Source organism: Tachyglossus aculeatus, chromosome 15, assembly GCF_015852505.1.
Source record: "Tachyglossus aculeatus isolate mTacAcu1 chromosome 15, mTacAcu1.pri, whole genome shotgun sequence".
Taxonomy (NCBI): domain Eukaryota; kingdom Metazoa; phylum Chordata; class Mammalia; order Monotremata; family Tachyglossidae; genus Tachyglossus; species Tachyglossus aculeatus.
In genome coordinates, this window is record NC_052080.1 from 25,089,440 (window position 1) to 25,101,643 (window position 12,204).

Below are 12,204 nucleotides of genomic sequence, written 5' to 3' on the forward strand. Positions count from 1 at the left end.
AAGAATGATAGTAGGGAGGATTTGACCTAGCGAGAAGAAATTAACTGGGGAATATCTCCTGGAGGGGGTGGGATTTCATTAGGCCGTAGAAGATGGGCAGAGCTATGACTGGTTGGATTCGGAGGGAGGGATTCTTCTAAGCGGGAGGGATGGAGTAAGCCAGGGGTGGGTGGTAAACCTACCAGTCATATTTGCTGAACGTTTTTTGTGTGTAGAGCACTGTACAGGGCGCTTGGAAAAGGACAATCAAGAAAGAGACAAGTACTTTCTCGATGAGCTTACAGTCTAGTGGGGGCGTGAAGGTGGAGGTGCTGGCAAACACAAACTATCCACAGATGCTTCTTTCCAGCTCCCTGGAAAAAAATAGGAGATAAACTGGGTGGTAAACCAGCACTAGATGGAGCTAGCATCTCGCTCTTTCCCAGAAGTCATGAAATTATTGATTTTGAGATATATATGTACATATATACACATATGTATGTATGTATATATGTATATACATATATAGGTATACACATTTTCATATATATATATATATATATATATATAGGTGTACATATTTTCATATATATATATATATATATACACATCATCCCCCTGGCCTGGAATGCCCTCCCTCCACACATCCGCCAAGCTAGCTCCCTTCCTCCCTACTGAGAGCTCACCTCCTCCAGTAGGCCTTCCCACACTGAGCCCCCTCCTTCCTCTTCTCCCCCTCCTCCCCCTCCCCATCCCCCCCGCCTTACCTCCTTCCCCTCCCCACAGCACCTGTATATATGTATATATGTTTGTACGTACTTATTACTCTATTGATTTATTGTATTTGTACATATTTATTCTATTTATTTCATTTTGTTGATATGCTTTGTTTTGTTCTCTGTCTCCCCCTTCTAGACTGTGAGCCCACTGTTGGGTAGGGACTGTCTCTATATGTTGCCAACTTGTACTTCCCAAGTGCTTAGTACAGTGCTCTGCACACAGTAAGCACTCAATAAATATGATTGAATGAATGAATGTATATGTACATGTATGCACATATACATGTATATACATATATACATATATAGGCATATATGTATGTGTGTATGCATGTATATATGTATGTATATGTTGTGTATATAGACATGTATATGTCTATATACACACATATATATGCATATATCTCAAAATCGATCATACGTATATATATATATATATATATAAAGAAAGAGAGAGAGAGGTTGCTGCTCATAGTAACTTATAATTCATGTGAAACAAAAATCAAAAATTTTATATCTTTTATTCCTTTTCATGAAATCATCTCTACTTCAGTGCTGAGCGGAGTGATTTGGCACATAGAAAGGTATTAACAGATTTTATCATTATTATTATTTATTGCCACTACTGCTGTGTGACCCTGGGCAATCACTTAACTTCGCTGTGCCTTAATCCCATTTGTAAAATAGAGAATAAGACTGTGAGCTCTATGCAGGCACTGGGTCTAATTTAATTAGCTTGAGTCTAATGCCTGGCTCATAGTAGGGTTAACAAATAACATCTCAAGGAAATAATAATTATGATAATAAAAGGGAGAGGTCGAGAAGAAAGTGGGAAGGGGAAAGGGAGAAGGAAAGAAGACAGGGAGAGGAGAGGAAAAACATCTCTGGCTTTGAAAGCAGACTTTTCTTTAGAATTCTCCATCTTATGCAAGACAATTTGGGTCAACCTTTGGCCCAGATCCATAAAGCTGAGATTTCATCCTCTCCAATTGAGCAGTGGTTTGCCTGGACCTCGAGAGGGTACTTCCCAAGCGCTTAGTACAGTGCTCTGCACACAGTAAGTGCTCAATAAATACGATTGATGATGATGATGATGATCTGGTCGGGCCTTTCCCTCAACACGCACCCTGGCTACCATCCATTCCCTGTACAGCCTCATTCCCTTTGTGAGGCAGCAGGTTTTCCTCAAGGGCCTCTTCCACAGCTCAGCGCTTAGTACAGTGCTCTGCACACAGCGAGCACTGAATAAATACTGACTACTACCTCTGTTTTCTAGCATCCCCAGGCAGCAACTCAGGCTGAAAACCCTGAAAAACCAGCCAAGCATCCCAGCTGCAGCACGAGAAGCAGTGCAGCCGAGTGGAAAAAGCATGGGTCTTGGGGTCAGAGAACCTCAGCTCTCATCCCAGCTCTGCCAAATTCATTCATTCAATCGTATTTATTGAGCGCTTACTGTGTGCCGAGCACTGGACTAAGCACTTGGGAAGTCCAAGTTGGCAACATATAGAGACGGTCCCTACCCAACAGCGGGCTCACAGTCTAGAAGGGGGAGGCAGAGAACAAAACAAAACATATTAATAAAATAAATAGAATAAATATGTACAGATAAAATAAATAGAGTAATAAATACGTACAAACATATATACATATATACAGGTGCTGTGGGGAGGGGAAGGAGGTAAGGTAGGGGGATGGGGCTGTTTGCTGTGTGACCTTGAACAAGTCACTTAACTTCTCTGTGCCTCAGTTCCCTCCTCCATAAAATGAGGATTAAGGCTGTGAGCCCCACGTGGGACAATCTGATTACCTTGTATCTTGTTGCCAACTTGTACTTCCCAACTGCTTAGTACAGTGCTCTGCACACAGTAAGCGCTCAATAAATACGATTGAATGAATGAATACCCCAGCTCTTAGACTAATGCTTGGCATATGGTAAGCACTTAACCAATACCAACATTATTATTATTATTATTACCTGTTCTCCCTCCTACTTAGACTATCAGCCCCATGTGACTGACATAATTATCTTGTACTTACTCCAGTGCTTAAGACAGTGTTTGGCACTATATAGTAAGCACTTAAATACCATTAAAAAAAAAAAAACCCAAAACGGGGATTGACGCAGGACACCCCACCCTCCCTCCTGCCCTAATTAACCAATGGTATTTATTGAGTGCTTACTGCATCCAAAACACAGTACTAAGCACCTAGGAGAGTACAATGTAACAGAGTTGGTAGACATGCTCTTCCTACACTTGGACCCAGGCATTCTTCTAGACCGTAAACCCACTGTTGGGTAGGGACTGTCTCTATATGTTGCCAACTTGTACTTCCCAAGCGCTTAGTACAGTGCTCTGCACACAGTAAGTGCTCAATAAATACGATTGATTGATTGATTGATTCTTCCATGCTGTAGATCTAAGGGTGTGAATTATAATTAGATATAATACCCTCTGTCCCGCTCTTTATCTCTCTCTCTCACACATCGCTGCCTGAACGAGGCCCATCCCCGGATGCCTCCCCACCATCAAGAGGAGGCAGAAAGCCGCAGTAGTGGAGGGCTGGCACGGTCTCTCTTCCTTGGCCAGTGGAGCCGGACGGCTGGCTCGTGAATGATTTGGCCCTCGGCTCGAGAATTCCTTTTATGAAACGTGGTTTTGCACGGTGACCCCGGACTGCCTAGGCAGCCGGAGGTCCCTGGCGGCTGTTCTCCATCCTTAACCCCGGACGGCTCACCAGGAAACCGAGTCAGACAGGGAAGTTCATTTGAGGTTAAAGTTGCCGAGTGCCCAGTGAGCTTTCATTTGCTGACCGCGGCCGTCCGTCTGCAAATGGAGCTTGGGGAGGACGGGCCACGTGGAAAAAGATCTTGATTCCGAGGCTGCCGTTGGGGAAGGAAAAGTGGCTTTTTAGAAATAAATTCCACGCTATAATGCATTTAGTCCAGTGGTTTGGGACTTTGTGGACTCTGTGATCTGGATGGCTCTCTACAGCACTGGCTTTCTGAAGTGCTGGAATCTGGGAAATAGGCATACCCCCTCGAATCACTGACGAGGTCCCTGGCAGTAGCATATCCCGGTAGAAAGAGTGTGGGTTTTTGAGTCAGGACCCAAGTTCTGGCTCGGCCTCTGACCCGTTGTGGGACCCTGGGCAAGTCACTTTACCTCTCTGGGCCTCAATTCCCTCAACTTTAAGATAATGATGGCATTTATTAAGCGCTTACTATGTGCAAAGCACTGTTCTAAGCGCTGGGGGGGATACAAGGTCATGAGGTTGTCCCACGTGGGGCTCACAGTCTTCATCCCCATTTTACGGATGAGGGAACTGAGCCCAGAGAAGTGAAGTGACTTGCCCAAAGTCACACAGCTGACAAGTGGTGGACCCGGGATTTGAACCCATGACCTCTGATTCCAAAGCCCGGGCTCTTTTCCACTGAGCCATGCTGCTTAAGATGTGAGTAAGATCCTTGTCCTCCCTCCTTTTGAGACCATGAGTGTCGTGTGGGCCAGGAACCATGTTGATCTGACTCTGCTTTATCAGCAGAGCCTAGTGGATCAAACACAGGCGTGGGAGTCAAAATTAGATCTGGGTTCTAATCCCCGCTTTGCCACTTGTCTGCTGTGGGACCTCGGACAAGTCACTTCACTTCTCTGTGCCTCAGTTACCTCATCTGTAAAAAGGGGATGAAGACTGTGAGTCCCATGTGGGATAGGGACTGTGTCCAACCTGATAAGGTTTTATCTACACCAGCACTTAGTATAGTGCTTGGCACATAGTAAGCACTTAACAACTATCATAAAAAACAAACAAACAGAATAAAGAGCACTCAGAAAAGTGTTTGGCACACGAGGTGAATAAAAATCATCATTAGGGTTAGTATGTTGCAGCTGTTGCTTCGGCTCCCATGCAGAGCAGTGTAATCATTCATTCATTCATTCAATCGTATTTATTGAGCACTTACTGTGTGCAGAGCACTGTACTAAGCGCTTGGGAAGTACAAGTTGGCAACATATAGAGACGGTCCCTATCCCACATTGGGTGCTCAGTCTAGAAGGGGGAGACAGAGAACAAAACAAAACATATTAACAAAATAAAATAAATAGAATAAATATGCACAAAATAAAATAAATAAATAAATTCATTCATTCATTCAATTGTATTTATTGAGTGCTTACTGTGTGCAGAGCACTGTACTAAGCACTTGGGAAGTACAAGTTGGCAACATATAGAGACGGTCCCTACCCAACTGTGGGCTCACAGTCTAGAAGGGGGAGACAGAGAACAAAACAAAACATATTAACAAAATAAAATAAATAGAATAAATATGTACAGATAAAATAAATAAATCGAGTAATAAATCCGTACAAACATATATACAGGTGCTGTGGGGAGGGGAAGGAGGTAAGGCGGGGGGATGGGGAGGGGGAGGAAGGAGAGAAGAAGGAGGGGGCTCAGTAATAATAATAATAATGGTATATATTAAGTGCTTACTATGTGCAAAGCACTGTTCTAAGCACTGAGCACTGTTCTAAGCGCTGTTCTAAGCTAAGTGTAGGTACTTTCTGTAAAAGGACACCCCAGTGCAGATAGAGGACAGAACCTTGTATCTATCCCAGTGCTTAGAATAGTGTTTAACACATAGTAGGCCCTCAACAATTATTCTTATATTAATTATATTACTATTATGAGAGCTGCAGACAGAGATCCCCTTCCCCTGGCCCAGCTCCCAGCCCCAGGCTTAGCTCCCTGCCACTGCAGTGTGACCCAGGGCCTTGGAGAAAAGCCGAACGTGAGTGTGGGAGCTGACCCTTGCACTTCCCGGTCCGCCGGCCACATCGCTACCAGCTGAGCGACACTGACCCGTTTCCTGCCTCGGGGATCGACATTCCCAAAAGTATGTAAAGTATGTCTGTGCTCCCCCCCAGGGCTCTGCCCGAGGGAAACAGCTGGCCCCCCTGCCAACAGCAGCTGACGGATCACGGGACCCTCGCGTTCACTGGGCCGAGCTGATCGCGGGCAGGCCGCTGGGCAGAGACAGCTGTTTCTGCTTCAGAGGAACTTGCTCCAGGCTCACCCTTTTGTCTTATTGCTGAATAATAATCACCATCATTATTTATTTAATAATTGATCATGATAACTATAACGGTATTTGTTAAATGCTTACTATTTGCCAGGCACTGCACTAAGCACAGGGGTGGATCAAAGCAAATTGGGTTGGAAACAGTCCCTGTCCCAAGTGGGGTTCGTAGTGTCGATTCCCATTTTACAGGTGAGGTAACAGGCCCAGAGACGCGAAGTGACTTGCCCAAAGTCACACAGCAGACGCATGGTAGAGCCGGGATTGTTGAACTGAGGAGCTGAAGAATGACTGTTTCTACGATTCAGGCATTTCACCTGTTTCTTCATCTGTAAAACGGGGATAAGTTTCCTGCTCTCTCTCCCTCTCTCAGGTAAGTTTCTCTGCAGAGTAGCAGCATGGCTCAGTGGAAAGAGCACGGGCTTTGGAATCACAGGTCATGGGTTCGAATCCCGACTCCCCCACATGTCTGCTGTGTGACCTTGGGCAAGTCACTTAACTTCTCTGAGCCTCAGATACCTCATCTGTAAAATGTGGATTAAGACTGTGAGCCCCATATGGGACAACTTGATCACCTTTTATTCCCCTCCCAGTGCTTAGAACAGTGCTCTGCACATAGTAAGCGCTTAACAAATGCCATCATCATCATCATCATCATCATCATCATCATCATCTCCCTCGTAGATTGTGAGCCCCTTGTGGAAAAGGGACTGTGTCTGATCTGATTATCTTGCGGCTACCCCAGTGCGTAGCTCAGCACTTGGTACGTAACAAATGTCTGATAAACACAATTATTACTAGTAGACAACCATCTGTCCTGGGTGCGTTTGGCATTCCCCTGGCTGGAGGGAAGGTGTTGGAGCAGATGACTTTTGAAGGTCCATTTCTGCTCTTGAGTGAAACAGAAAACTCTCCATTGGGGCTGAGATGAAAGATCCACTGCTCTGCAACTCTTCAAGATCAGAAAAGCCAAAAACAGAGGATAGGCCATAGGTCTGTCTGCAAAATAGTAGTCGATTTTATTGAGCATCCTCTGGGGGCTAGGCACTGTAATAAGCGGGCTGGGACAGTACCACACAGAGAGGTGGAGTGTCCTCTGCCTTAGAGGCACTTATGGTTTAAGGAAAATGTCTGTTCTCCCTCATATCTGGACTGAGATGGGACAGGGACTGTTTTTGACCTGATTATCTTGTATCTATCCTAGCATTTAGAACAGTGCTTGACACGTATTAAGTGCTTAACAAATACGGTGATAATAATAATAATAGAGGAGGAAGAAAAATAGGAAGGGTGTGTTCCGGTGAGTGGAGGAAGAAGGGAACTGTGAGAGAATGCGAGAGAAGATGCAATGCCTAGTGGATAATAATAATAATAATGATGGTATTTGTTAAGCGCTTACTATGTGCAAAGCACTGTTCTAAGCACTGGGGGGATACAAGGTGATCAGGTTGTCCCACGTGGGGCTCACAGTCTTCATCCCCATTTTACAGATGAGGCACAGAGAAGTGAAGTGACTTGCCCAAAGTCACACAGCTGACGATTGGCGGAGCCGGGATTTGAACCCATGACGTGTGACTCCAAAGCCCGGGCTCTTTCCACTGAGCCACGCTGCTTCTCTGTATGGGCTTGGGAGTCAGAAGCCTCCTCCACTTGTCAGCTGTGTGACCGTGGGCAAGTAACTTCTCTTCAGTTACCTCATCTGTAAAATGGAGGATTAGTACTGTGAACCCCAGGAGGGACGTGAACTGTGCCCAACCTGATTAGCTTGTAGCTACCCCAGCGCTTAGTACAGCTCCTGGCACATAGTAAGTGCTTAACAAATACCATTAAAGAAAAAAAGTATCATGGGCATGGAAAACCAAAGAATGCCAGGTTGTTGCCTTGGTGGTGGAAGTACTGTTACTACTTGGGTAAGACTAATAGTAGCCCTACTACTGCTCGTACTCCGTAGGGGATGCCTACTTGACTAGTCTTTCCTTGACAGGCCTGTCAGATGTGTGGCCCCAGTGAATAAATCCAGGCATCTGTAATCAATCAATCAATCGGTAGTATTTATTGAACACTTACTGTGTGCAGAGCACTACACTAAGCGTTTGGAAAGTATGGTTCAGCAATAGAGACAATCCCTGCCCACAGTGGGTTTACAGTCTAGAAGGGAGACCTCGTGGGAGAAGACGATGCTGCTCTCTCTCTCTCTCTTTCTCTCTCTCTCTCTGCCCCTTGCACTAAGAACACCCTTTGAGAGGGACACAAATTGCCCATGAATGGAGCCCCACAGGCTCTTTGAATAAGTATCTTGGAAACGGTCTCTCGAAGCGGTCCAGACCCTTATTGGAGCAGCCATGGAGGGGCCTAGAATGCCTCATTGTTCCCCTGTAACCTGAGAGGCGCATAATAGGATTTCGAATGTAAACATTCCATGTCTCCAAATAAACGAAATGTCATTGCGCGTTTATGCCATCAATGACCCCGATGTAGAGAGAGAGATTCTGGGAGACGTCCTTCGGGTTAGTCACATGAAGGCGGGGGTGAGGAGTGGGGCCCCCCCTCTTTGAGCTATGGTTTAATCAGTTCCTTGATTAAATCTGGAAAGTTACACACAACACAGTGAGGGTCTGTGTGCGTGAGAGATCTTGAGCTGGGATGCGGGGATGGTGGGAACTCCGGAGTTCCCAGGATGGGCAGTGGGAGAATGTTTGGTTTAAATGGCTGAGTGGTGGTTCATAGTCGTTACCCACCCCACGAGGGATCCCACTGGCCAACAACTGGGATCCTTGGGCACGTGGATTTGTACCCTTTATTCACCCACCCTCAGGCCCACGGCACTTAGGTCCACATCTGTAATTTATTTTAATTTCTGTCTCCTCCTCTAGACTGTGAGCGCCTTATGGGCAGGGAATGTGCCTGCCAATTCTGTTATATCGGACTGTCCCAAGCGCTTAGTACCGTGTTTTGCACAGAGTAAGCACTCAAAAAATATAATTGGTTGATTATTTTTGGTTAGATGAAGCTGACTTCAGCTCCGATTCCAGGCTGAGGGAAGGAGCGGATGCCTTCTTGGAGGAGGAAGCCTGGCTTTAGTACCCAGGATGCCGGAGGCGGTTGGAGTGGCGATGGCATTTATCGAGCCCCAGCCGAGAGCCATACGCACGGTGTGGCATGGCGTGGCATGTGGTAAGCACTGAATCTATGCCTTTACTAAAATTGTGTGATTTGTGCTATTTGTTAAGGACCTTCTATGTGCCAAGCACTGTGCTAATCACTGGCTTAGATACAATATATGCAGGTCAGGCACAGTCCCTAAAAGGGAGAATAGGAATTTTATCCCCATTTTACAGATGCGGAAACTGAGGCGCAGAATTCAAGTTACATGCCCAAGGAAACCCAGCAGGCAAAGATGGAGCTGGGATTAGAACCCTGGTCTCCTGACTCCCTCCACTCGGTCATACTGCTTCCATCAGATTGATTGATCGACTGGATTCCCGCTGAGATTTCTGAGGAGATGCGGCCTAGTTGGGCCGGATCCCTATTTCCCAGCAGGCACCCGAGGGTCCCAGTGCAGGTCTTCCTCACAGAAGTGGGGCTCAGATAAACAGATGTGGTTGGCATTGGATGGGGCAGAGGTGGGATGCCTAGATGTGAGCTTGTGTGGGCAGGGAATGTGTCTTTATATTGTTTTATTGTCCTCCCGCGAGCACTAAGTACAGTGCTCTGCACACAGTAAGTGCTCAATATATAAAATTAACTGACTGACTGACTAGGGGCACAGCTGACCCAGTCTTTCAGGCTTCAGTCTGGCGGGGCAGGAGACCCTCAGGCTCCTGGCTTCCCCGCTCTGCCCAGGACGCCAGGCCACAAGCCGGCCCCCACGCAAGACAAGAAAAGGGAAACGAGAGCTGTCGAAGCTCAGGAAACATCTGGCCGGCCGTCCAGGCCCGAGACGAGTCTCGCCAGCCGCTTTGGCGGACACGGGGAAGAGGGGAGGGGCTGGCTTTCCAACCCAGAACGCTGCGAGGAAACGTCACCCCCTTGCAGGGTGTCTCCGGGGACCCTGCCCAGGGCAGCACCGTCCGCTTCCTCGTGGGTAATGGAAAGTGGGGCTGGTTCCAGGGCTTAAAGTAACTGAAATGGGAAAGTGAGCCTGGTGCTGGGGGAACCGGTGGGTGGAATAGGGGAGCCTGGGGAACTTGGGGGGATAAGGAGAACTGGGCGCAGAGGAGGGGTGATGGGGAGTGGAGAGGGGACAGGGGAAGGTGTGAAGCATGGGGCAGGGGGGATGGAGAGATGAGGGGAGCAGAGAGGCGTACGGAGGACTGACAGGAGGCGGCAGGGGAGTAGAGCGGGGACAAGGTGAGCAGGAAAGGGTGCACGGAGGAGTCTGGGGGAGCCCACCATAGTGCCAACAGAACAACGGGAGAGCCCTGAGTCCGGAAATGTCAGGACCGAGAACCTGTGTGGAGAAGTCGATTCTAGCGCCGGTGTCTTGCTCGGCGCCACTTCAATGGTCTCGCCTCTGCCCGTCGATTAGCAATGTGGCCTGGTGGAAGGAGCAGCGGTCTTCTAATACAAGCTTCATCTTCTGCTTGCTGTGTGACTTCGGTGAGCCATTTAACCACTCTGGGCCTTAATCACTTCACTTATCAAATGGAGATTCAGTAACTGTTCTCTGTCTCCCCGAGACCGTGAGACACTAGGACTGCAACTGTACCCTATCTGGTTGTATGGTTATCTACCCTAGTGCTTGACATATAGTAAGCACTTAACAAATACCACGATTATCATTAATATGTCTTTTTCGTTCCTAGAGGATAAAATGAGGAACTCAGAGATAAGGAAGCGTAAGATGTTCTTTATTTACACCTTTCTGAAAGAGGAATATTCAGTGGGTGGGATCAGAGGCTGTCCCCTTGCCCTCAGTGGGCAGCTCAGTGTCACTGGCCCCAGGAAGGGTGACTGGCTCCTCTGAGGGGAGCTTGATACCATCATCATCGTATACCATCTAATACAGTGCTAAGCACTTAGTACAGTGCTTGGCACACAGTACGCACTTAGTCTGCCAACTGAAAGTCTTTCTGGAGAGGCTCTTTGACGCGGCTGCCGTCTGCCCCGAGCTTGCCGAGCTCAGAGACGCCGACCCACCCACAGTGGGGCCGCCTTAAGCGGGGTGAGGGAAGGAGGGGAAGGAGGGTGAGAAAACTCGATCTGAGAGGAGAAGGCATAGCCCGGAAGAAAATGGTGACCCTGGGACCGGACCAGAGCTTCAAAACATCCTCTAGCTGGAAGGGATGGTTCAATGCACCCTCTAGCTAGTCTGACCTGACCCAGAAAGGGCACTTGACCATCCGGTCTAAGGCATGTGTGCGCACGTGTTTCCACCAACATGTGGACTTGGCATCGATCTAAAATTTCTGGAATGCAGGAATACCAGGATGACAACAGTCAAAGCAACCTGATTACTGAAGTGCTCACCCAAGTGGCCCATTTCCAGGCCTTATTCACTGCATCAGGGACTCCCGCTTGCCCACGGAGAAGGTGAAGACAGGTAGGATTTCCTGGTCAACTGACAGAGAAAGAGACAAGGCCCCTTGAGCCTCCTCCATTCTCCAGCAACCCAGAAGTGAACCGTGAATGAAATAGATGCCCCCTCCTACCTCACCTCCCTTCTCTCCTTCTACAGCCCACCCCACACCCTCTGCTCCCCTGCCGCTAATCTCCTCACCGTACCTCGTTCTCGCCTGTCCCGCCATCGACCCCCGGCCCACATCATCCCCCAGGCCTGGGATGCCCTCCCTCTGCCCATCCGCCAAGTTAGCTCTCTTCCTCCCTTCAAGGCCCTACTGAGAGCTCACCTACTCCAGGAGGCCTTCCTAGACTGAGCCCCTTCCTTCCTCTCCCCCTCGTGCCCCTCTCTATCCCCCCATCTTACCTCCTTCCCTTCCCCACAGCACCTGTATATATGTATACATGTTTGTACATATTTGTTACTCTATTTATTTATTTATTTATTTTACTTGTACATATCTATTCTATTTATTTTATTTTGCTAGTATGTTTGGTTTTGTTCTCTGTCTCCCCCTTTTAGACTGTGAGCCCACTGTTGGGTAGGGACTGTCTCCATTGTTGCCAACTTGTACTTCCTAAGCGCTTAGTACAGTGCTCTGCACACAGTAAGCGCTCAATAAATACGATTGATGATGATGATGATGATAGAGGCTGGGTGCACTAGTGGACAGAGTGTGGGGCTGGGAGTCAGGAGACTCGGGTCCAAGTCCCAGCTCTGCCTCTGGCCTGCTGGGTGACCTCAGGTGAGTCATTTTACCCCTCTGGGCCTCAGTTTCTTTATTTGTAAAATGGGAGCCCCAGGTTGGG

The 12,204-nt window shown here is 47.7% G+C and overlaps 1 protein-coding gene across 1 annotated transcript in view; it reads left to right on the plus strand.

Annotated features, from left to right (window-relative positions):
* Positions 1-8,844: 8,844 nt before the first annotated feature.
* TMEM100 (transmembrane protein 100) overlaps positions 8,845-12,204 on the plus strand; it is a 47,709-nt gene continuing 44,349 nt past the window's right edge. Inside the window, exon 1 of the mRNA XM_038757390.1 lies at positions 8,845-9,009. The gene's annotated coding sequence lies outside the window, so the exon portion shown is untranslated. The remainder of the gene's footprint in view (positions 9,010-12,204) is intronic.